Raw genomic sequence first — 27640 nt, 5'->3', positions numbered from 1 at the left:
TCATATGACACCTGCTACTTCATGAATGTTGCTCCTTTCCTCTGGGCATGTCTTTTGAATAATATAAGTGTTGCACCTGCTGTTTTGAAATGACAGACTTGCTGTTTCAAATATATACTTACACATGTAATTGTCTTTTTTTTTATCTCCACCATGAAGACATAGTATTTCACCATTTAAGGTTAAGAGAGACGACTTCGAATTTCCTTATAATGGCCTAAACATTAAACCTGCAAGGATTTGTTCAAAAACCTCTCTACAGGGAAAGCTACAGGCTGCCAGCTCAGAGTGGATGTCGGTCTTAAACGGCACAGAATGTGCTCCGACTCCAGCCTGTTTGGCTTTGCAGAGGGAGGTACCCGTAATGGAAGTTTCTCAAGCATGATGCATTGAAATTTTTATGAGGACAGCAGCGTGGGTGGATATATACGTCAGAGGTGAGAGACGTGAAAATGCGGGAGTGAATGTGCACACTTATGCTGCACACTTAAAGAGCATGTGTGTGTGTGTAGTTGGGTGTGCAGTGATCATGTATCAGATAAACATGTATCAGATAAACACGTGTGTACATCAACAGGTGTCGGAGCTACTAGGTGGTGTGTGCAGTCACGCGTGCTGCCTGTATGTATGTATTTGTGTATATGTGTCTGTGTGTGTGTGCGTGTTTATTGAGGTGTGCCCAAGTCATGTCCTGAATCACATTTGCATGTCATCTTATTGCCCTGAGGGAGTTTCATACAGTGCACCGCATTTACTGTACATTACAGGCTCAGATGGGATGAGTTTTGCATAAAAAGTAGACCATATGTATGGAGGCACATTACTTCAGCTATAAGGTGTGAATTATTTAGGGCAGAAGTCATGCTAGGCTTGTGAGAAGCCTGGAGTACTTTGATCATTTAAAATATATAAAAAGTTTTGTTTGTTTTTACCAAATTAAGATCCGGGGTAGTTGTCCTGGTGTTCTGTGTAAACCAAACCATAACCACAACATTGAATCATAATCATATTCTCTCTCCCTGTCCTTCCTCTATTCAAAAACAGTTTCAAATATCTATTGCAAAGGCTAAAATGACACAAAAGTGTGATGACATATGATCTGATACATGAGCTGACCACAGAGATGTACACACTAACAGCAAATGCAAATAGAGAGGCTTTTCCTAACAAATGCAAATGGAGAGGCTTTTCCTCACAAAAGCTGTGATACAGTAACTGAAGTACAGTCACTGAGTCTGGTGAGTGGAGAATTAAATTAGTTCTGCCCAAACCACCAAACTAAACTGCTACAGCCTTACTGTAAATCACCTATTCTAGCATTTTGCAAAGGCTTAAAGCAACAAGTTAATAACAAAAACCGGTATCTTAAGAAACTAAAATAGCTGCTGCATTGCACCTTATCTGCAGAGGATTATTATGAAGCAGAGATTACCCTGTATGTTTAATAACTTTTTTTATTCCCTTACTCTGCTGCTTTTATATAAGTAGAATGTCAAACAAGTGCTCCTCTAAACTATCTGACCCCGACAGCTCTTCCACCTCAGCGCTCTTTCCGCGTGTGGCTTCGAGATGGCCGGAATCATAGCAGGACTGTGGCATTGTGGGTGAGAGAGCATGAGGTGGGAGCTACTTCTCGATGACAGCCAGAAAGTGTGGCGCAAGAAGGCTAAAGGGTGCTAAGTGCACATCCAGGGCGGTGAGAATCCTCAGCCGTTTTGCCAAGGCCCCCTGTGGGGTGAATCCACTTGTCAGCGAAGCAGGCTGGGTGACATTTCTGCCTCACCTCAGAAAGGTCAGCCTTTAATTATCTCAAATGCCAGCAAGCACTGCACCTGCAAAAAATAAACCCAGGGATGAGCTGTGCGTGTGTGTGTGTGTGTGTGTGTGTGTGTCAAGGCAAGATGGTAGTTTGCTTCCTTCACATAAAATGAGCGCTACTGTGGCTGTCCGTGCAGAACTGGACCATCTGCCCAACTGCATGCATGCACGCATATAGACCCATAAACACACGCATGCACAGCCAAACCCTGACAGATGCACACCCACACACAGACGCACACTCTCACATACTAACTGTGCCAACCAAAGTCTATAAAACCTATGCCTCCCTCCCTGACGAGCTCAACTTGTTCTATGCTTGCTTTGACCAGGGAAATAAGGAGGCCATCCTCAAAGCAGATCTACCACCCGATAAGCATCTTCTCAGACTCTCCGCATCGGATGTTTGATCCACCCTGAGCAAGGTGAATGCACAAAAGGTAGCTGGCCCTGATGGAATACCTGGCTGCGTGCTTAGAGCCTGTGCAGAGCAGCTGGCCGGGGTCTTTATGGACATTTTCAATCTGTCCCTGGCCCAGGCAGTTGTCCCCACAAGTTTCAAGACTGCCTCCATCGTACCAGTGCCAAAACACCCCACTGCTAAGGCCCTGAATGACTTCCATCCTGTCGCATTCATCTCCATCACTGACAAGTACTACAATGCTACAATGGACCCGCACCAGTTTGCCTACAGTTGCAACTGGTCAACAGAGGATGTTATCTTCATGGCGCCCCATTCTCCCCTGACCCACCTGGACAGTCCCAACTTGTACGTCATAATGCTGTTCATTGACTTCAGTTCAGCAATTAACACTGTGATCCCCTCCAAGCTGATCTCCAAGCTTAGCCAGCTTCAGCACATCCCTCTGTAAGTGGGCTATGGACTCTCTGACTAACAGACCCCAGTCTGTTAAGTTAGACAACCTCTCCTCCTCCACTATCACCCTGAATACCGGCGTGCCATAAGGTTGCGTGCTGCTAAGCCCTCTGTCCTTCTGTACTGCCTGTTCACCCATGACTGCATTCCTGTCTATGACTCAAACATCATGGTCAAGTTCACAGATGACACCACGGTGGTAGATCTGATCAGAAGGGATGACGGGACAGACTACAGGGATAGGGTTCACCACCTGGCTACATGATGACAACAACCTGGCACACCCAGAAGACCAAAGAGATCATCATAGATTTCAGGCAGTCTGGGAGCCATGCAAACACCCCCATCTACATCAATGTAGCTGTAGTGGAGCGTGTCAAGCTTCAAGTTCCTTGGCATCCACATCTCCAATGATCTCACCTGGTGCCTAAACTCCTCCACCCTTGTCAAAAATGCACAACAGCGCCTTTATTTCCTACGGAGCCTTGAGAAAGCTCACCTGTGTCCCAGGATACTGAGGGACTTCTACCGCTGTACCATTGAGAGCATACTCACAAACTGCATCTCAGTGTGGTAGGGCAACTGCTCCACACTAGACCGTAAAGCACTCCGGTGGGTGGTGAAAACTGCCCGACGCATCACCAGCACCCAGTTACCCACCATCAAGAATATTTATCACAAGCGCCACACGGGCAGAGTGAGAAACATCATCAAGGATGTCTCTCATCCTTACCATGGACTTTTCGCCCTCCTCCCGTCCAGCAGGCATTACAGGGTCACACACAAATAGGCTAACAAAGAGCTGTGAACCTGCTGAACTCCACACCACCATCACTGCACTCATCACTGCACTGTTAACAGTACTTTAATGAACATGTCATTTGCACTATTCATATTTTGCACAGTCTGAGCCCCTACGCTGTTCAAATAATGTTACTGTACATATAACCAACTCTGCATATGTTGTTTATACTCTACATACTTAACCAAAAGTACATGTGCTGTTCATACAGTACATACAACCTATTCTCTAACTCTGTACACTTCTTCTCTGTATATATGTATTTAAAATATTTACATTTATATTTGTATATTTTAACTCTCCATTTTCCATCACTGTAAATATTGGAAGCTAAAGCATCAAATATGTTATAGCACTTACTTTCCTGCACTCATCTGTAAATAATACTGTATTTTTGCACTTGTGGTTGGATGCTAGCTGCATTTCATTGGCTTTGTACCCGTACTCTGTAGAATAACAATAAAGTTGAATCTAAACCAAAGTCAGCCGCCAACCCCCCTCTTAAATGAAGAGTATCAGATGAGGACAGTTAAATCCCAAGAAAACCAGAAGCTTCTAGGAACGTCTGTGTAAAAATAGGCTGCAACAGTGTAGGTAAACAGATTACAGACCTATAGATAGAAAAGCAGCATGGGACTGTGCTTCAGGTTAATATGGGTCAGCTGTGTGATACATGGGTGAGATTACTTTCTCTTTATCAGTATAAAAGGAATCAGGGGAAGTGTGGGAGTGTTTTTGTGAAGATTAGGTATTAAGCAAGCCAAATGATTTCCGGTAAGAATGCATCTGGTGACAAAACTGCAAGCATATCTGGCAGAGCATGACATGCTGCGTTTGCTTTCGAGCTACTCACTGTAGCTATGCAGCTCGGTCAATATTTGCAGGAGGCTATGGTAACAGAGAGCTCCCGCATCCACATAAACACAGTGTCCGGTACGCTTAACACTCAGCCTCACACAAACACAAAAACCAACACTCTGCCCAGAAAGTCCCACTCGCGCTCAAAGGAGGTCGAAGAGACAAAGGGCCATAGATCATCGGCGGGGACGACGTGCGGCGAGCTCCTTGTGTCCAGGTTTTTCCTGCATTTTTCTCTGGTTCTGAGAAAACATGGAGGGCCGGTCCATATTGTTTACACAGCTGGCTCCATGGAAAGGATTGCTTAATATGAAATATGAAGAGAGTGGAGAGGTGAGAGGGAGAGAGCTGGGAAGAAAAGAGGGAAGGGAGCCAAGATAGAGGGGTGGGGCGGGGAGAGGGGGGGAAAACAAGCCATCTCAGAGAAGGAGTCAAAGGCTAAATGTGCTCTGGACTGGTGGGGAGGGTGGGGGGGTGGGGGGGTGGGGGGGAGGAGGTATAGGAAGCAAGCAGATACAGATGGAGAAATGTGCTGGGAGAGGAGGAGGCAAAAAAAAAATCTTAAGGAAATAATACAGTGAGGAATAAGAAATATGGCAACAATATATGGCAACACTAAGTCTGAAGGGAGAAGAAGAGCACACAGAAGGTGCAGGGGGAGTAAATGAGGAGAAGAGTGAGAGTAAAGCAAACAGAACATGGAGCAGAAAGCCCTGAGGTTTCCTCGTGGTGAGGGAGTCATGCCTCCTGCGGTCTGGGGTCTGTAGTGCATGTTATTCTTTCCCAACAGTCGCGCACTACTTCCACTCGTTCAGTCCTGCCTCATTCAGCCCCTCTGGTACTGTCCTGACAATCCCTCGTTGCCTCACCTCCTTTTCCTCAGCTCTTTTCACTTACGCCCTTTAAAATGTTACTTGACAAAACCGTAAGGCCCAGGAACTACTATTCATAGTATCAAAGTAAAACGATTCACGTTCGCTTTGAGGGGAAGGAGCCGATGTAGGAGAAGAAGCTGATAGAATCAAATACCGCACAAATTATGCAATATTTTTCAATAACTTCCTCAATGTGATAATGTGACAACAGCCTGCATAAGACATGGTCTCCTATTATGAAGGGCTGCAACAAACAAGTATTTTCATCTCATTAATTCATTCATTTGTCAATTATTTTCTTGATTAAGCATTTGGTCTATGAATTACTTGTTTTGTTTAACCAACAACCCCAAACATAAATTTATTCTGTTTATAATCATAGAGGACTGAGAAAACCAGTAAATATTCACATTCATGTTAAGTTTTTTTTTTTGTATTTTGCTTAAAAATAGCAATTAATCAAAAGGGTGATTTAAGTGAATAAAAACATTTTATAAGGTTGTCTGTACTGTCAGTCTCAAAACTGCAGCAATCGCTTTTAATTACGTTGAAGCCTGGTTAGCTGTGACATGCGTAGAGCTACAGTTGCAGAACATCACCCACAACCTTGGAAGGTAAAGATTTTGTGTATGAAAGAAGTAAGGGCAGCACTCAATACAGAACAGCCATACAGCATGCAAAATGAAAGGCCATCTTTGTGAATAATGTTTATGTAAATCTTAAAATTAAATATATCCCATTCAAAGTAAAAAGGAAGCAAAGGTCATTTATAAATGAAAGACTGAGTTAGTAATAATTGTAGAAGTAGAGAGTCCAGTTCATTACTGGTTGGTAACAATACAATACACTGTTTTGTACAAGGGAGGGGAGCTAAGTGTGTCCAAACTCTACGCACATTCATTAGCTTGTGCATGTGTGTGCGTGTGTGTGTACGTGTGTGTGTGTGTGTGTATGTGTGTTTATGTGTGTGGGAGTGGGGTGGCTCCTTCACTCTACTTCCAACCCTGTTCCAGTTAGCAGGAGAGGCCCGGCACAAATTAAGTCCATATTTCTGAGCAGGACTCCAACAGACTCAACACCCCCACCCGCTGACACACACACACACACACACATACACACACACGCACACATACAGAATATCTATAGTCAAAACACTTGAGCTGTCATATTCCATATGCATAAACACAGGCGCGTGTGCACACAGACACGCGCACCTTTGCTGAGACATTTACATCACACTCTATTCTCATAAGGGAACAGACCACAGCTGGCTCAAGAGGATGTTTCATTTTTCCTCCCGCAAACACACACTAATCAGCTGTACGTGTGTGTGTGTGTGTGTGTGTGTGTGTGTGTGTGTTTGTGTGTGTGTGCCCGCCTATAAGGTTGTGTCACCTTCGTGTACCTATCCAGGATGTCGGGCTAACAATGTTATGCGAAACACTTCAGCACATTTCAACACAGAAGATCCAATGACACGAGAGCGAATGACGCACTAAAGGGCAGGGCCCCTTCCTGTTTATGCCGCCACTCACCCGCTGGAGGATCAAACAAGATCTGCGGGTGTGCCCTCTTAAAAAGGGACAGTCTGCGTTTCCTACAGGCAGCCCTACTGACAATACCAGTATTTTTAAAAATATATAGAAACAAATAGTACTGGCATTAAAGGAAGATGTTATAATTCAAAACCAAGGACAACTAAAGGTTTATTGTGGTGTAAACAAAACAAATTCTTTGAAGTGCATTAGTGTCTGTATGCACATGTATATACTGTATAGTATATGTTTTATATGAGTGTGTTTACACATGAGTTTGTGTGCGCTGCAGCCACAATGGTGGAAGTGTGAGTGTGCTAGCATTAAGCATTGTGTGTGTGTGTGTGTGTGTGTGTGTGTTTGTGTGTGAGAAGCGAAAAGCCGGTTTGACTCACCAGCCTAAATGTCACTGTATTTCCAGAGGGCTTGTTAACGTCTTGCTTACAGAAGGCTAAATTCAATTACTTGAATGATCTATCGTAGTGTGTTTATACCTGTGTGTGTGTGTGTGTGTGTGTGTGTATCTGCATATTCACAAGGTTTATTTTGTTCTTGACGCTGGCGGTGTCACAATGACAAAAAGGCTCCACTGCATGAAGGAAGACCAGAGATAACACATCTTATATCACATTACCAAACCAGAGGCTCTATATGGGCCAAGGACAGATACCTATGTGGCCCATTTGTCCCAGCATGGCCTTCACACTGTTAAGAGCTTAGAGCTGCAGTCGACATGTTTGTTTAAAAAAAAAACAAAAAAATCCCACCTCAATACATCTTCAAACAAATCACAATTTATGACTCCTCCATCCTCCTCATAACAAATAAAATTCTTTTGTACGTATATTTCTCAAAACAAAAAACCACAAACAGCAGTGAGGGACCAGATTCACCACAACTACACTTTGTTGTTCTCACAGTACTTTTAGAGCAAAATTTCACACTGTTCTGTGCAGCTGATTGCCAACATGTTACACAATTTCAGAATACTGAAGTTCAAATTTGTCACTTGCACAATGTCATTTGGCTGTAAACTCTTGTTTCCCCTTCACTAAAAGAATCACTATAAAACATCAGGTCCTGATCAATTATGATGCCATTATGTGGTTGCAATAGACTTCGGTCATTGCTTCAGTGTCCTTGGGAGAAGAATAACATACAACAATTCTACTGAATATCCACTTCAACAACAATAGCTACCAGGACTGATACTTCCTATTCATCAGCACAGTGGTAATGTATAGTCATTAAAACCTTTGTATATACCTCATGAACCTCAGATAGGCTACATTTTTACCCTTTAAGCCTTTATCCAACGCACTGACAATGAATGTTATCATAGAATAAACACCAACGTTGTAAACTTTAAGGGTCAAAGCTTTAGTGCTAAGAACCTACTGCTTATTTGCATTTGCAGACTTTAGTGAGCAGTAAATCTATTTTCTTTGTCAACATGTCAACCGTAAAACACACTAGTATCAGCAGAAAGCAGCAATATAGCAGTCAGTCATGTGTCTCCCCACATATCAATATGGCATGAAACTTCCATGTCAGTGTGTGACCATCAGCTACCCACCAGTGTGGCCACATGTCGGATGACAGCATCACCCGGAGCTGCTGGCCTTTGTGGTAGCGTCTGCATTTAACGCCCCTGAGTGAACTGCGCTTCACGCTGCATGTCATCCCCCCCCCCCCCGGAGGGAGAATGCATATTTCCATTGGCTCACCACTGGTGCCATCAGCTAGACAAGCAGGCCAACAGGAGCAGTATGTAGGGCACAGTGACATCACTTCGAGCGCTGCCTGCCGCGGTGTGTGTGTATTCATGTGCATCTGTGTTTATATAATAATAACTTTATTTATATAGCACCTTTCAAAAACAAAGTTACCAAGTGATTTCCAATAAGAAAACAGATAATACAAGTAAATAAGAGCCAAAACATGGGATAAAATAATTTAAATACTTACAACAAATACCATCAGTTAAGAAAAAGCCATTGATAAAAGTGAGTCTTAAGAAGAGATTTAAAAGAGGACACTGAGTTTGCCTGCATGAGATCTCCCAGCACTGGGTTCCACATCTGAGGGGCCCAAACAGCAAAGACCCAGTCACCTTTAGTGACAAGTCAGGATTTTGGAAGCAGTGATATGTTCCTGCTGATGGATCTCAAGCAGCGATCAGGCTCATAGGGAGTTAGCAGATCACAGATATAGGCAGGAGCCTGACCACTCAAGGTTTTAAAAACAAGCAGTAAAGTCTTAAAATCAATTTCTAAAACTCACAGTGAAGGGCAGCAAGGACTGGTGTAATGTGGTTGCTTCTCTTAGTACATGTTAAAAGCCCGGCAGCAGTGTTTTGTATCAGCAGTGGTCTTTGGATGTGTATATGAAACAGCGGAGTGGCGTCAAGGGTTTCTGGGTCAGGGCAGACACAGATGAGTACTACGGAGGGGGGCGGGGGTGGTCAACATGCTATGACCTCTCTAGGACATACACGCATAAGCTAACATACGCTGTGTGCGTGCATAAGACTGATTTGCCTGACAATGCCCAAAGGTCATCGCAGAAATACCAAAGCTGTGAGATTAAGAACATTAGACACACACACTCACTCTTTCTCTATTATACATTATATTATATTATATATATGGACCCTACTGTATATATATATATATATATATATATATATATATATATATATATATATATAAATCCATCTGACAGCTGGAAGCATGCGAAAACAATGTTCAAATGTTCAAACCGCTGGATTAAGCTTACAAATATGTACATCCTGCCTAATAACAGGGTTCATGACCAGAATGACTGTGTCTGTGTACTAACTTCATTTCTAATTAAGCGAGCAAGCGAGAGAATGAGAGAGTGCGAGAGATGGTGGTAAAGATTAAAAAAAAAAAAAAAAAAAAAAGGAGATCAAGGGAAAAAACTTTGAAAAACAACCTCCCCAGAGAAAAATAGAGAGAAAGCAAACAAGAGCAACATTGTGATACTCATCCACTCCACTGCCTCTGCCCTCCATATTCTCTCCCTCTCCTGTACAGACACACTTAAGGAACAAATATCAAGCATATCCCTCCTTCTCTTCCCTTGCCTGCTCTCCAGGAGTCATAAAACTCACATTTAAAAATGCATGGGCTCCATAAGCTGCCAGGCCTATCTATTAACTCTGCTATAGTGTAGCCAGCTATAGCTGCTGACGGCAGCCAGGGAATGCTGCTTTCCATTAGGAGAGAGAGGGGAGGAAGAGGAGGGGGACGAGGAGGAGGAGGAGGAAAGGGAGTGAGGGATGAGGAATGAGAGAAAAGACAGAATTTACTAATTTTTCTTTTTTCCCATGGCGCTGCAATCTGATGCCTTAAGAGTTTGGGCATGTGGAAGAGGAGGAGGCAGTGACTTCAACACGTAAGCCTGCATACAGTATGTATAAATCAATGATCAAGTGTGTATGTGTGTTTATACAAGGTCCGCGCACCTGCGTGTGAGTCTGCGGCTGAGGCGAAAAGTAATTGATTCAAGTGTTTCTGGGAGATTTTCCCCTGTGTCCTTAGGCGCTCACCAGATGACTATTGATTGGTTAATTGATTGATTGGCATTTGGCCGACAGTGAGTCAACAACATCATCACTCTTCATATGGACCCAGGCGCTGGTCGTGCTTATCATGATACTTAGCAATGGTAATTTGCTACAGCTACATTTCTAAGACTAACTTTTGCGTAGAATTTGTTCTCTTCTCTAAATGACCAATAAAAATCCGCTTTTAAGATATTAAATAATGCCTTTACATTAAGACTAGAGAAAAGATTTTTTCCTTTCTAGTGTTTTAACTTGACACTCTGCTACTACTTTGCATTTGCACTGTAGTTTTCTCTCTTTCCCACCAAGGCTTCCTGCCAATTCTGATCACTGGAGTATATGTGTGTTGTCATCCATTAGATATAATAGACTCACTTAAAACACTACAGTTGGATTTCACACGAACTAAAAATAAAATGCGACTATTAACCATGAAAATGACACATCTGATTGTTTTTATTTAACCGTGCAACCCCGCTCACCTAAGCGTCCTTGAGCAAGACACTAAACATCAACCTGCACCTGATAAGAGCATCTGCTTAATGTCTTTGAATTAAAATGTAAATGAGGTTTCGATGGTTTGGCTGAGACTTCAACATGCCGGTGTGCATTTCCTCTTGATGGTATTTTTCTCTTCTTCTCAGCCCCGCCTCCCCGTGCATGTTTAAGTCAAACATAGACTATGAAAATTAATGAGCTAGCAGCTAAAGCAGCGGTGACACGTTGGAACAAGGCTGCTGTCCCTTTAATGGACCATATAGACATTGTCTGTGGTATTTCAATTAACAGACAATGGGATTACATGAAATAATGACATATAGGAAGAGTTGAGTGACACGTGAGAATGAGACAGTAACGGCCGCACCTATCCCTTTAATAGACCATCGTGGTTGAGCGTAGACAATAGGAGTTAATAGGAAATGTAAAATTATGATGTAGGTCCCTGTCTTAAGGGGTGAGTGACACCTGGGAGTGAAGCTGTTATATCTTAATGCACTGCTGCCACTGGGATGAATCAGCTCCGCATACAGGGGAGTGGAAACCATCTGAAGGCCCCTAATAGCAGCCGCTGTCAGTCTCACATTAACCTTGAGAACAGCCAGGGGACTGTGTTAGCCCTGCTGACCTCTCTTTTTCACACACACACGCTCGCACACACACACACACACACACACATAATCCCTGTTATGTCCACATGTATGACTGAAGGGTGACTGAGTGTGTGTGTGTACGCGCACGCATGTCTATCCCTCTTCCTGTGTCTTATGAGCACCATCAGTAGGATTAAATCAGTCCATCACAGGCTGCTGTAACACCATATAGGCTGTCTGGGCTGAAGCAAAATCACCTAAACCTTTCTTGTTGCCCCCGGGGTTAGGGTCCATGTAGACCAATAATACTCCCTAAGCTAATTTTGTGTACACAGGTGCGGACGCGGGTGTGCTCATCAGCTCAGAGTGGAACATCAAACCGTATTTGATGTGAATTTGACAAAATAGACACAGCAAACTTGACAAATCTATAAAAATATAAATGGAAATCCTAATGATTTTCATCAGTTCTATTCATCAAATTATCTATTTAATATTCACTCAAATATCGGTTAAATATACACTTATGTATTATATTACATCCTGCCACTGATATGTGTGGGAAATACTACTTTCAACAACTCAATTTCTTGTAAGACAAACTGCTAAAATGCCAAACAAATGGTATCAATGTCGACCTTGGCATTTTGGAAGCACAAAGCAGGAAGCGTAATTTTACTGAAAGCTGGTTGTGTTTTGCCATTTGGCCTGACTGACAACACAGATCGTGTGTTGAGGCGCGACTAGGCAGCCCGGTGCCCATGTGTTTTCAGTCAACTTCTACTGGCAGGAAGAGAGACAGAACAGGGAAGACAAAGTGTGAGAGGATTAAAGAAGGAGAGAGAATTAGCTAGAAAACAAAAGAAGCATATTTAAAATCAAATTGTTGGGATGGCTCCCTGGGAACAAGCAGAAGCGTGATCAAACACAGCGTTGACCTAATTTTCTGCCGCCCATAGATTGGATGCGAGGAGAGGAGAGATCCGAGAAGATCAACACTGGAGCGAGCACAGAAATCGGGGAGGCCGCCGTTCTCTTTCTCCATGATGGAGTTTGGACACACTTTGAACTTAATGTTCCTGATTTAAAAAATGTGTTTGTTTGTGTGTGTTGAACACTTGCCTGTGCCCGCTTATGAGCTCACAAAGGATCCTGTGTTACTGTTTACTAAAGGCTGACAAAACAACTGCCCTTCGTCAAAATTAAATGGCAACCCCTGATGACGTCTGAAATTTCCCCTTGTTGGGCTACGTGCAAACTTCGGGATAGGTTTCACAAATTTACTGTAAACAATTCATACATAACGTGAAGTCAATTAAAACCAAATGAGTTACTATCTATAATCAATACCCCCATATGGAGGGCAAACCAATACTGTGACTGGTTCAGCTCCATGCCCCAGGCTGTAACACAGGTCATAACATGGACAGCTCCTGGTGCTGAAACGAGGTAAACATTTTTAATTACATACTGTATTTCTTTACCACTGCTACCCAAAAGAGATCTTCTTCTCACAAACTCGATGATTATGAGATTGTATTATTTTCTAACAGCAATACTTATATTGCTAAAAAGACAAAAAGCAGTCTGGCGCTGGCAGAATTAGCGAAAAGTAGACACATATTTGCCATTTATTGTTCTGTAAAAGTCCTGTTTTTTTTATTATCTCCTGTTTTGAGAGATGTATGGTGCTTTTAGTAATCTTTTTCATAAAAGGCAAACACAAGAACACCAGACAGTGAGACCTGTATGTCCGCTGTACCTGTTTACCTTGACTAAACTGCATAAAAATTGGAGCTAATTGCTAACCCCTATTGTATACCTTCCAGTCCAGCTGTCCTCACATACACAGGGCCTATGACGGTGCAAAAAGCTTTTAAAGGACTAACATTTGTGCTTGAGTGGCCAGAACATTGTGTGCAGCACTGCCTCTGCCCGTTTGCTGCTTCCAGTCCAGTCGCAGTGCTACTGTGCTACTGCCACTGGACTGGTGGGATATTTTTAGAAAAAACCGTTGACAATATCACATCCCCAAACGGGTGTAATCGTATTATGCTGAAGGTGCTAAAAGCTTTGAGTTGGGAAAGTACGTCACTGGAGGAAACAGGCTGGGACTCACAAGTGCCGTTCCCAGAGAGTCTTGAAGAAAAGAAGCTTAGAAGCAGAGTGAGGGGGGGGTAGATGAAGAGGGACGTATGTATAAAGTCAGCATATAACAGAAAACACAGAGAGAAGGAAGAGAGAATTATAAGGAGGTGGTTTCCTGACGACTTAAGAGGTGACGAGGAAGGATGAGATGCAAACGAAGCTGTTGGTTGACAGTATAAGGTTGGTTGTTGGAGGGTGTGGTGGTGGTGGTGGTGGTGGTGGTGGTGGCGGCTGTGCAGGTTGGAGGCTCGATCGTTTTTGGTATCGGCAGCTCTGAAGGTTCAAGACAGCCACGGCCATGGCGATGATAGATGAAAGACTGAACTTTAATCAGAATGGTGCCCGAAGCATTTTCAGGGAGGTAAACAGGTTAATCAGTCAAGCCCTCCTTCCATCCTCCCTCTCATTCTCCCCTACTCCTTCCTCAGCACATGACCACTTCTGACACTGGCACGCCATTCGTCTCTTTCCCATCAGCACCTCGCCCTGCTCCCTGCACCCCTCATCCCCCCCACCCCCACCCCCCCTCCCACCTTGCTTCACACATCTCTTGCACCAGTCAAGGAAACAGACAACCCCCTCCCCTGCAGCCCACACTATCAGGCATATCCCACTATCATATGAAGGGGAACTCGAACATCAAAGCAGCCCGTTTAATATCTCGTCACATCATCCACCATAAAATTATGAGGTGGGAGGAGAGCATTCAGCAAACAGAGGCTATTCATAGCTTCCTTGCATCATTGCCCTTCCACTTGCCTGTATCATCAGAGGTAGATTATCTAAAAATCACTCTACATCTTTAAAAAAAAAAAAAAAAAAAAAAAAAAACTTTCAAACAAACTGTGCTGAAATCAAAATCCAGTGAGGCAAAAGCAAGAAAGAGCAGCCAAGCATTATCCATTGTTCCCGGTGTCCCGAGGGTTTATTTATTGAAATGACCCTGTCTTACAGCCTCTCCAAGAAACAGCTAGGCGTACTAGCCTGCATAAAGACTTGTGCAACGCGCTGAACGGTGCCAAATTACTGCAATGCTGACCACCGGACATTTTACACAAGCTACAACTGTAAAAAGGAAACGAGGAACTAAAGAATTCCCACGAGTTTACGTCCCAAGCCACATTCTGTGTTTCCGTCATCCGCCTCATACATACAAACCTCCTTCTTTCTCTCCCCAAGAAAAATAAACAATCATCTCTAACAAACCACTTTGGCCAGCTGAGTGTGAACCTTACAAAGCCCTAACAGCTCCTGTGGAGAGAGGCCACATCCAATCTGAAATTACCCACACCAGCTCCTCAACCGCACTGCATTTAGGCAGTTGTTGGGACTCTGGAAGTAAGATTATATTGTGTTGTCTGGGATCCCAACCACAGACTTTGGTGAGCAATCAACAAGGGCCGCCTCTTGCCAAGATAAACTTCACAGGCGGTTGCCACTCATTTACGGGCTCGGCTGCCCGACTGCCGCATCGTCACTGTTGAGAATCAAACTGGTCGCCTCAGTAGTTTTCTCTCTATCCTTGTTTAGAGTGCAGATTGAGTTTGGAATAAATACTTTTCTTGTTCATATTTGTCCAGGATATTGCAAAAGGACGTTAGTTGTGCAATATGAGTTAGGAAACACTTTACTGGAGGCCTTGAAGGGGAACAGAGAGGGAAAATTCTTATTTGGGGACTGTGTACACGCTTTATGTTGCGAACTCTCCGAGTGTATTGGTGTTATTACCTCCTCCTACACACATTCGCTTTTGTCACAGAGAGAATTCAGGATGTTCTCTTGTTTAATGATGTGAGCATCCGCGCTGCAGTTTGAACTATATACACGAGCACCTCAGAGGGAGAAAAATGCTAATGAAGCTATTAATGATAGATCAGTGAATAACTCAAGGTGGCAGCTAGGGAGGAGGAGGACAAGATCGGCAGCATCATCTTAAAAAAAAAAAAAATACAGCGAGTAGAAAGAGATGTGTGGGAGTTTAGAGAAAGAGGGACTGAAAAGTGCCGGAAGACATTCGCTGTGTTGTTAGCTGGCTAACACACATACACACCCCCGCAGACACATGTATGCACACAGGGAAATGTGTGACTGTATAGATGAGCCAAAATGTATATCTCCCCACACACACAAAGTTATACAGTACATGCATAAGCACATCATAAACTTAACTCCTAGAGGGCCACAAATCTCAAGTGAGTTTACACTATCACATCTGTTCTCTGGGGATTTTATAACAGCAGGAATATCAAACGCCGCATACTGTAGTCTTCTATTACCACTGGATTAGTGCTGCCCGTGCCCCGCACCACTCCACTCCACTAGCTGCTTCTTTCTCCCCTCCCCTCAAGGCCACTCTCTACTTCCCCTGCATTCACTACTTGTAAGTTGGTTTTGTCTTTTTCATACTTTTGCTGTTTTTGTCTTTCGTTTTCCGTCTCTCTCTCTCTCTCTCTCTCTCTCTCTCTTCAGGGAGTAGTGGTCAGAGGAAGTTGGAGATTTAGTAAAGACACTGATTTGCTCATGCATGGCTTATGAAACCTCAGTTTCCTGTGCCTCATGCAAACTCACATACACCCACTCGGGCAGAAATCTGTTGATTTTACTTTGACATCTGGAGTGCACTGGATAACACAGTGCACAGATCAATAACAGAGTATCTTGTGATACAATGTCTTCTTCCTTCAATTTCATCTTTATAAAGTTTGTGTTTCTGTAGGTAGCGCTCTTTCTTTTATTTATTCAAAGCAAACTGCAGCTAGGAAACAGAGAGCTGCAATGCATTTATTTATTGGAAACTTAATTCGACTCTCAGCCAACTGCAAAATAAATAAAACAAAACTAGGATTTACTTGGTATAACTTTCTAGAATTTGCAATATTGTAAAACACACTGACAAATACAAGGAATAATACTGACTCTGTAAGTGGGACAAGGTGTTGGACACCTATTCGCATTCACCATATCCTGAAAAGTGGCTTGGAAATCTTTGCGGCCTAATAATGCATGGCAGACAGAGCCTGTCAGAGTGGCAGCCCAGCTGAAAGTGATTTGGTGGGCTGGAGAGAGTGAGAAGGGGAGACAGAGAGAGAGAAACAGACAGAGGAAAAGAGGAGTACAAGGCAAGAGAGATGGAGATGGAGATAGAGATAGAGATAGAGATGGGGAGGGGGGGGGGCAGTCATCAGCCCTGTCCCATTTCTCCGTAGATCTGGATGAATTTGTCCTGACAACGCAGGAGTGAAACAGACAACACCTCCCGACCCATCTGCACACAAACACACACACACACACACACACACACACTTACAAACCTCCTCCAGGCATGGCCAAGCAGGAGGAGGGAGGGAGCGGGTGAGGGTGTGAGTAAACGTAAATAACCTACTAGATGGAGTTAAGTGGGGACAGAAAGTGACTCAGGAGAAAAACTATAAAAGAGTGAAAAAGAGAAGAAGCGCGAGAGACGGCAGATGAGGGACAAATTGATTTTAGTAAAGAGGCAGAGCGGTGGGCATGAAAAGGGAATGAGAGAATGAAGAGGCAGGAGAGCATGAACAATGACGGAGAAAATGAGGGATAGCTTGAAACAGAAAGTGAAACCGACGAAAGACGGGAAAGAGGAGAGGACGTAACGCAGGGAGACAAGGAGAAAGATACACCTTGTCAAAAAGATTGAGGGAGCAGTGGAGAAAATGAACGGAAAGACAGAAACGGGGAGAGGAATAAAGAGAATGAATGAAGATGGAGAGAGTGAGGGGGAGATGAGAGGATGCCTTATTTTCCTCCATCTCAATTTGCACAAAACTTTCATTACCACCAATTTGGGCTGGGAGCCGTAGGCTGGACCATTAGGCGAGCCCGGCATCAATCAGCCTAATCTCCCTCCCAGGTCGCTAAATTACAGCACCCAGTTGCTTATTAAAATTTGTCGCCCGTCTCCCAACACCCGGCACTGCTGGAGATTAGACAGGGGCCCCCAGACAAATCTGTTCCAGAGAAGAAGAGAAGGAGGAGGAGGAGGAGGGGGTAGAAAGAGGGAAAAGGAGGGAAGGAAGGAAGTACAGGGACAGTAGGAGGGTAAAAAAAGAGAAATCTGGTTTGATTTATACACTCCTGTAGATCTGCCGTGGGTCTTGCTCATGAACGTGCACACACACACACACACACACACACACTTCCTTTCTACACACATCACAATACATCCCATATACAATCGCCGCCACATCCTCCAAATGCAGTTTTCCATTCCTGTCAACATAACCCCCCCCCCCCACAACACACACACACACACACACATTCACGTAACGTAGAGATTGCAGGGTGTGCAACGCCTCCCATAGCACACTCAATCAAACCGGCGGCCAGATAAGACGCATGATGAATGGCGTAATTGAAGGCGGCGGCAGGGTAATGCTGCATCGCTCTGAGTTCGGAGGAGGAGGGGGGGGGGGGGGGGGAAGAGTGGCGAGTAAGTGATTAGCCTGTAGGATTTATTGTTATTGCCCGTCTTATTAAAAAATACTAAGAGTGTCTGCCTCACCTACTGTAGCACACCTCCAGATACAGAGCGTATAGGAGCCTACATGTCTGGATGGATGAGCACACAGCAGGGTTGCGCCCCGTATGGATTCGGGTTGGGTCGTGATTTGAAGTCGTTGCATCACAGAAAGTAGAAATGCAGTTCTGCTAAACATATAGGTTATAGAGAGGTAATCTGGATGCAGAAATGCATAGCCATGAAAGAAAATAAATTAATTCACACCTTCTCCCTCTATTTTGCCTCTTCTCTGGAAGGAGGGGTGGCTCATCTCTCACTTTGAGCATTAATAGCAATTCCGACACAGAGAAAAAAAGAGTATCTGGAGTGACGGGGGTGAGTGCCTGTAGGTCAGTGGGTAAAAGAGAGAAATGAGGGAATTCTACTTCACGCTGCATGTGCACTCAACAGATCAAACACTCCTTTCACATATCAAAAGCTAGCGAAAGGCCCTTGACAGGAGTGAGCTAGAATGTGTACTTAACAGCCACACGGAGGCTACTTGCTCCCTCACTCACAACACGCCTTTTCCTGTCCTTCTGTTGAGCGAGAGAGCATGTGCGGAGGGACCTCTCTCACTCTCCGTGCCATCTGATGACCCTGATTTACCGAGGTGGACTCTTCACTTGGGCCTAATCTGTCTTAATGGATCCTGACTTGTGGCACAAGAGGAGATGATTTCAATTAGTGAAGCTCAAGATGTTGTTGCTGGGGTTTGTTTTAAAAACAGACACTCCAGCACATTCTAAACAAGCAGGTCTTGAGGAACCAATTACTAGCAGATTGGGGTGGAAAATCAATGTTAATTTTGTTTGGGCTCCCCTTTTTTGACAAACATGTTGAACTTTCAAATGGCAGAGATTAGCCTTTATGGTATTACGCCAGATAAAACTAACCAGTGCACAGGATCATTAGATTATGTAGTATGATATTAAGGAATGATTGGTATAATTGGGTATAATGTGTAGTTAGAGTGCTAGGCAGCTGATGTTTTCTTGCTATCCTGCAGAAAGTAGAGTACTAGTGCTGAAACGATTGCTCCATTCATTTATACCAATCAATAGTAATTTTGATAATTGATTTAATTTTCCAGTTAACCGTTTGAAGGAGACATATCATGTTTTTTGTGATTTTATCTCAGTTATATACTGTTATAATACCAGATGTCTATGTTTAACATAGTCAAATTTCCAAATCTTGAGGTGAACAAATGTAAAAAGCCAAGTCTGCACTGAACAAAGTTATCTCTACTTCTCTCTAGTTACCTATTTGAGTTTGCAAAGTCATCTCTATTTCCCCATCAAACTGACCAGAGCCTTTGTTGCTAAGGTTGTTTAACGGGTTGTTTGCCTTGTCCACTCATGTACGCATGTATTTTAGTATATTTCGAGTAAAGAACAAGAAAAAGAAGCAAAATCTGACTATTATTGTTGGTTTATGTAACCTCTGGACCTGGCGGCAGTCTGCTGAGAGGCAGCTTCTGGGAACTAACCAATCAGAAAAGAGTGGTCTCATCAAGAGAGCCTGTTTCAGACTAGTTGTAGCTTCGAGATTAGTTTAGATTTGCAGATTTTCTCTGTTATATACAACTGTAAATGGAATATCTTTCGGTTTGGGGCTGATGGCTGAACAAAACAACCAATTTGAAGTCACTATTTCCAGACATTGACCATGTAATTGTTAATTGCAGCCCTTAGAACTACAATTCACTCTCAGGACAAATAAAGCAGAGCCTTGAACAAATAATACCAATTCTAAATATTATGTTATAATACTGTTGTGGCTAATTTCTATTGTGGGCAATCAATCAGAGAGAAAGGTAAACTTGGAGAAAAGCCTGCCTTTCTCTGCCTGGTTGCCAGTAAGACAAAGAGCAGAAAGCCATTTTCCGCCACACACCCATTAGATAAGATTAGATTAACTGAGAACATACACAGTACATGTGAGCATGCACACAAACGTCACTTATATTATGACTAGCAAATATACACAAAGCAATATAACACCATACAAATCCTAGAATTCAGTCACTTGGATTTATGAGCACCGCAGAGACACATATACTGCATCTGCTGCACACACCTTTTCAACCAAACCGATGAAAGTGCAGCAACTGCGAACAGTGTGGTTGCACAGAGCGTATTCATTGTCGACAAATACTGACAAGGTAACCGGCACGGGGAAAACCACACATGCACATACTGAGCCAACTGTGGTCTCAGACAAAGCCCATTCAGCTCCTATAAATAGAAGAGCGACATAACAGTTGCTTTGTCTGAAAGTTTAATTAGCATAGCACCTTGAGTATTCAAAGATAGAAGGCCTGGCACCCGGCGGGGAGATGTGAGCCAAAAAAAACGCTCCGGCCAATCTGTGCTATTTTAAAAAAAGTTGTTGTTGATTCAGTCGGCTTTGTTTTGACATAGAAAAACTCAGTGTATCACATTTACTTGTCTCTCAGGATGTGTGTGTTATTTATAAAAACGAGTTCAGCTCAGGATCTACTGCTGCATATAGAGAGTGTGTCTACCTCTGTTGGTCGCCAGCAGCCCTGTGTGTTGCTGTTCAGACTGATTGAGTGGTGTGCTGCGCGGCCAACTGGGCTTCCGGCTGGTGGACTGCCCGCATCGATTGCTCGGACGAGCCCTTCTTCTGGTGCACAGACAGAAATAGAGAGAGAGAGAGAGAGAGAGAGAGATGGAGAGAGAAGGAGAGTGGAAATGAGCAGTGCAAAAATAGAGAGGAAAGTGAGGAAGGTAAGGCAGGACAGAGAGAAGAATGGGAAGGGGGAGAAAACAGGAAAAAGGGGGGAACATTAGCTTAAATGAAAGTTTATTAGCTGTATCAGTCAGTCAGTCGGGTGGGATGGGGTGGGGGGATTTTGCCCCAGGCCCTCCATCCTTCCTCTCTATCTATTTCCCCCTCCTTCTGCTTGTGTGTGCATGTGTGTGTGTGTGTGTGTGTTTGTAAGGGGAGGGGCAGGCATGACGGGAAAACATTAGGTTGTTGGCGAGTCGCCTGTACACCAGCCAGTAATTGGCTTGGGTAATGGTCATGTCCAGACAAATGGTGTAGGCCCTAACTGCGTTACGAGCAACCAAATGCTCCGCCTGTAGTCACAGCATAAGAGCCGGCGCTTCTCGGATACCGAACAGCTGCAGCGTGTGTATTTGTTTGTGTACAAGACTCACAAAACATGTGATTTACCGGGACACAACTCCCCCCCCCCCACCCACCCCCACCCCACCTCACAACTGATGTGTTCTGCATGGCCTGTATGTGTGATTCATGGTTTGCTTGCATCCTATGTGGGGGGACTGTGCTGTGATAAGGAGGAAAAAGATGGCAGCACAAGCCCCACTCACCTCGAGGGACAAACCGACATCTGCCGGTGTCCTCCAAACAAGTGACAGATAGGAGATGGGGAGGAAGAGAGAAAGAAAGAAATAGAGGGAGGAAGAGGAGGAGGAGGAGGTGGAGCAGGGTTGGAGGGGGGGGGGGTCATGACAAGAGAGAGGGAGTAAGAGGATAACTTCCATTTTTCATCTGTCCCTCCCTCTGCTCTGCATCACTTCGCCGTCTGTCTGACAGCAAGCTGAGCCACTAATGTCCATTGTGTCTGGATGGGCTTTAAGCATGTGTGTATGTGTGTGTGTGTGTGTTTGTGTGTGCATGAGTGCATAGTTGTCTGTCCTTCTGCTTGATGTTATGTGAGTGGCAGAGAAACGCTTTCCTACAGAAACTATGCAAGCTAAATAACATGCATACACGGATAACGCTGAGTGTCCATATGTGTGTGTGTGTGTGTGTGTGTGTGTGTGTGTGTGTTTGTGTGTGCGCGTGTCACGGCAGCCCCACAGCCATCCAGCTATCATCTCCCGCCAGACAGGCCCCACCAAGCCGACCCAGCTGGATAATGAGATCCATTATGATTTACGTGCCAAGAGGACAGCTAGACAGAACAAAGACATGCACACACACACACACACACACACACACACAGAGTTCGGTGTACATGTCAGTGTGTGTATGAGTGTGGGCTCTCTATCTTTCACTGTACGTACACTGCTGATGTGTGCTGCCACTGTTTCATATTTCAGTTTTTTTCCATCGTCGTGTGTGTGTGTGTGTGTGTGTGTGTGTGTGTGTGTGTGTGTGTTGGCTACGCTGTCTGCCTGTAGGGCATCCTGCAGTGGGTCCTCTTTCTGTTTGCAACTCGAGAACTCAGACCATCTCTCTCTCTCGTCGTCTTTTTCCTCTCTATCACACACTCTTTCTTTCCTCCTCTGCCCCTCTCTCCAGAAAAAGCTAACTTCGCTGAAAGTACAACAACCTTATTCTATCTCTGTCTCACACACACACACACACACACACACACACACACACACACACACACACACACACACACACACACACACACACACACACACACACACACACTCTGCCTCAGGGCCTTGAAAGCAGAAAGCGAAAGCTGAAGATTACAGCTATGTACTGCATCAAAAAAAAGGAGACCACACAACATCACCCTGATTGATCAGTACCTCTGCAGCACACTGGAGCTAGCCAGGGATTTGTTCCAAGGTATTTGCACGGGTGCGTGTGTGTGTGTGTGTGTGTGTGTGTAAGTGTGTGCTGGGATTTGTAAGTGGAGAGCTGAAGTAGCTGTCAAACATATTTTGGAGAAGGAATAGGCTATTGCTTCATTTCATTTTCATTTTTGGGGGGGGGGGGGGGGGGTGTTGGCGATGGTGTCTAAGCTGAGAAGATGAGGAGATCAGGCAGGGCAGTTCTTCAGGGAAGGTAGAAGGTGTGCATGCCAGGTCCGTTTTTAACATTCCAACTGATTTTATACTCAAGGACAGTATGTTTATGGTAGAGTGTTATGTGCAACTTTGTCACCAAGAGTGCTACTGTATACAAATAAATAAATAATTATCGAAAGCAAAGCATCACAACGCAGAAGTAAAAAAGTTCCCACTTTGAGTTGTGACATTTGATTAATAGGAACTGCTGGTACTGCATCAGCGGGAGATGGTAATCAAACTTAAAGACTGTTTCTGAATGTAAGTCGTTCTGCAATTACTCACACTTCACGCTAACAACCCAGTTCCTCCTCTGTTTATTCAGAAAAGAAACCAAATCTGCTTATTCTGCTGAAAATATGAAACACGTCACTTGAATTCTTCCAAAGGAAAGGCTAACAAGACACTCGGCTATAAGATGACTCATGACTGTTTCGTATCAGACATTCATTGAGCAAATTAGTCATGTATGGTTGCAACTAATGATAATTTTTTTCGATTAATTGATTCATTGTTTAGTCATAAAACATCAGAGAATAGTGAAATACGTCACAAACTATTCTCCAGAACCCAGGGTGATGACTTCAGATGTCTTATTTTGTCCACCCAACAGTCGAAAGCCCCCCCCCAAAAAATCTTCAGTTTACAATAAAATAAAACAGAGAAATGCAGCAAATCCTCACATCATAGAAGTTGAAACCAAATGATTTTTGATATTTTTGTTTTGATAAATGACTTGAACGATAAATTACAAAAACAGCTGCTGTATCATCTTCTGATGACCGAGTGACTGATGATTTTTTCAGCTCTACAGACAGAATATTGCTTTAAAATGAAAGTTATCTGTTTATAATGATTATGGATATCTTGGAAAATATGTCCACATTATTCATGCACTCAGCACACAAACCTAAAGCCAAGGTACACAGCTGAGATTGTGAAACAGACACCAATATAAGCAGAACACAAATAAATCTGGCATGTACATTAATAAAATTGCTAAATCTTTCATACTTTTTATTTCCCTTGTTCTAATACTCACTTTCTCTCTCACACACACACACACATACACAAGCACATAGACACAGCAACACACTCTCTGAGAGCAGAAAACAATGATGGGATTCTCTGCTGTTCCTGCTTTATGAAGTATTCAAGTGACGCCAGCTCAATTAGAGGCCTAAATGCCAAGATCCAGACTGGGGAGAGATGAAGAGATGAACAGAGATTAAAAAGAAAGACAGAGACAGAGAGAGAGAGAGACGCTAGAGAGAGGCAGGGAGGAGACAGGGTGGCAGAGGACACATAAGCCTGAGAGCAGTCCAGTACAGTGGAGTGTGGGACATAATGAAGAAATGGAGAATGATGGGAGAATGCATTGATCTCCTAAAGGGAATAGGAAATGAGCAGAAGGAGCAGGTGGATTGGGTAAAAAAAAAAAAAAAAAGGGATATGAGATGCAAAAACAAGATTCAGCAGAAAAAAAAAAAAAAAGACAAACAAGCAGAGACAGAGAGATTTGTGCCAGCCAGAGGCATGACCTCCTTGATCTCCCTGCCATTGCTCACATACACACATAAACACACACACTCACACACACACACACACAATCCTCTGTGGTATGTATTTCCATCATCAAATGTGATCAGCGCTACTGTCCTCGAGCCAACATTCACTCAACCGTGATAACCCCTGTGTGAAGGCGGGTGTGCGCATACACACACACACACACAAACACACAGAGAGAGCAACACTTTTCAACACTGAACCTTTTGACCACAACACACATACACACACACACACGCAGAGTGAGCGCTAGGTAGCAGAGGAGGATCTGACATGCCCGGTTAAATTAAAAGGTCAAATAAATTAAAGAAACATCAAAGTGAATGAGCTTTCAGATTAATGTTGCAGCGGCTCAGAGGTTGAGCTCTAGGGGGTTGTCTCTAGGAAAATGAGCAGCACTGTGATTATGTTTTATTTAATATAAAGGAGAACTCGGGGTTGCTGTAACTTGGGTCTTCTTAGTATTGGTCGTCATTCCTACGGGTAATAATAACAACATATACACCAAGTTAATTACTGTCTGTTATAAAACACACAGTTACAGTTTAATGAGAGATTATTACAAACATGCCGGGTAGAGTTGCAACGATTAGTTGATTAATCGATTGGTCGATCGAAAGAAAATTAATCACCAACTACTTTGATAATCAATTCATCGTTTCAGTCATTTTTCAAGCAAAAATGCCACAAATTCTCTTCTTCCAGCCTCTGAAATGTGATGTTTTGCTACGTTTCTTTGTTATATATATGACACTAAACTAAATATCTTTTGGTTTTTGTTAGTCAGACAAAACAAGCAAATTGAAGACATCACTGTGAAAAACATTTTTTTTTTACTATTTTTTAACATTTCACTGACTAAGTGATTGATGAGTAATCAAGAGAATAATCATTAGTTGCAGCCCTACTGCTGGGTGTGCTCACATCTGACATTTCCATGTTCATTTCTTTCCATGGCTAGCTTTGCTGTAGCATGTTCCTGCATCTTGGGCATTACCTTGAGGAGTACAATGTTAACATAACTGATGGCCAGATGTATAGAAAGTTGTAATAAACAGGAGTCATCCTTTAATTTAAGATAAGTCAACCGAATTAGTCGTTTTTTTAATGGATCTTTTCTACACTAATAATAGTTAGCACATGACATTTTTTTGTATCAGATGGGGTTTCTGGCCTCGTCTGAAGTCCTTGACATGAAAAAGGTTTGGGGTCACCTTGCCAGGCCAAGCTTATATACACTAATACATTCAAGATGACTATTGTAATGGCTGTTTTCATTCAATGTCACAGAGACACACTGTAACAAAGCACACTTAATAGCATTTTATGGAGCTTTTGCTCAGAGTTTTGTTTGTAGTATGGGTGGCCCCTGTTGCAAATGAACCTCTATACCCTGGAGATATTATCACCATTCTCTGTGCATTTACAGACAGATTTTTGTGGTTTCAACAAAATTCCTATCAATGAAGACAAAGTGTTCATCCTCTCCATGGTTAGCCACTCTCTGAACTATTTTGACTTCTAAGTTGGAATGTGTGTAGTCAGTGTGGGAGCTGTACCCACAACCCCACTGTTGTGGCATGTCCCACGCTCCGACTGAGTAGGCAATCAGCAGCAGCGTCAAAACGCAAAACACATGCTGTAACCAAAATAATTCCTGCTAATTGAGCACCAACTAAACAACATTATGCCTTAGATCTTGCTCTGACAAAAACCTAACGTCAATATTTCTCCAACAAGCCAAACTCGGGTGAGCCCCCCCCCCCCCCCCCCTTCTCTTCCCGCATCTCAATCCTCCTTAACAAAACAGCTCTTAGCTCACTGTGGTGCCAACCCTAATCACTTCCCTCAGCACCAGGTGGTTCTCATTGACTGAGGCCCAACTCCTGCACTCCGCAGGACGCTTCGCCAGAGGAAATTGGCTCGTCTACACGCATTTATTGCTCGTGAGCTCTATCGAACTGAGTCGTGCGGGCCCTCCAACACCGGCGCTGGCCTTTGTTCAGGCTATTTGAGCGGCCTGGTTCGTTGTACGGAAACAGCTGCAGCGGCGCACACTGCACCATCCAAAGAAACAATTAGAAACACCCTTTTCCTATTACTCCCCGCCATTAACCACCATTGTGTGGAATTAGTGGCAGTCTATGGAATAAGTGGATTCTAATTCATGCCCTCTTTTCATGGGCCGCGGCTGCTGCAGTGGCTTTCCTCTGCTAATGAAGAGGATGAAAGAGAAGTGTTAATCAAACTGAGCATCTCATCTGTGGTAATAAGGAGCAGAGAAGAGGCCTTGGAGTGGCTCCCTGGTGATGTTTGTGTGTATGGAAGGGGAAGGGGGAGAAAGGGATTGAGAAGGGATATATCTGTTGTGCTATTATCTTACTGAATTTATAATAGCTCTGTAAACTGACTGTCAGTTAAACAAAATCTAAATAAAAAATAACAATGCGTTTGCCTGGGCCTTGCTTCTAATTGCTTGGCCTCAGCCCATAGGGATGAATAACCCACTATGGGGCAATCCCTCTCCACTAGCTGCCTTTCATCCCTCCCAGGCTCCCCCGTCTTGGACCACAGTGCTAACCAGCAGGGTCTGATTAGATTTAAATGTCAAGAGAGATAGGACAATACAGTTATCTTCCAAATTATGGCCCATTAAAGGGCCTAAGCAGTGCGCCTCCCTCCTCAACTAACTAATCACCAAGCAGATTCATCATCTAACAGACTGGGGCATAATTTGGGGGGTTGTGGTTTCCTTCACTTCCCCCCTTTCTGCGGGTGTGTGCGTATCACACCATGTGCAAGGGCATCCAGGAGCGTCTGTATTGTATGATCAGAGGGTGTTCATGCTGTGTGTGTGAGAGAGAGAGAGAGAGGGAGAGGGAGAGAGAGAAAGAGAGAGTGTTGCTCCAGAGGGAGCTGGTTCAGCACTCCAGGCCAGTGCCCCATTTTATATTTTATATATATATGTATGTATGTATGTATGGAGAAAGAGAGAGGGAGAGACAGTGTGTGTGCAAAAGAGAGAGAGGGAGAAAGAGGAGAAGGGGTCCTCATTTTGACAGCAGGAGTGGCAGGTTGTGTTCAACCTGCAGCCAACAAACACAGACAGACAGACAGTGGGACGTGGACTTGGAGGCCT

The 27640-nt window shown here is 43.7% G+C and overlaps 1 protein-coding gene across 9 annotated transcripts in view; it reads right to left on the bottom strand.

The window, feature by feature from the left end:
* Window positions 1–27640, bottom strand: part of raraa (retinoic acid receptor, alpha a) — a 149324-nt gene that overhangs the window by 88627 nt on the left and 33057 nt on the right. For 4 of the 9 annotated variants that reach the window (XM_067575782.1, XM_067575788.1, XM_067575787.1 and 1 more), the window contains one exon: window positions 20661–20782. The exons of the other annotated variants lie outside the window; for them this stretch is intronic. The gene's annotated coding sequence lies outside the window, so the exon portion shown is untranslated. The remainder of the gene's footprint in view (window positions 1–20660; window positions 20783–27640) is intronic. 9 annotated transcript variants of the gene reach the window in all.

This window comes from Thunnus thynnus, chromosome 20, assembly GCF_963924715.1.
Source record: "Thunnus thynnus chromosome 20, fThuThy2.1, whole genome shotgun sequence".
Taxonomy (NCBI): Eukaryota; Metazoa; Chordata; class Actinopteri; order Scombriformes; family Scombridae; genus Thunnus; species Thunnus thynnus.
The sequence above is the reverse complement of the archived record's forward strand: the minus strand, read 5'-3'. Positions and strand labels throughout refer to the sequence as shown.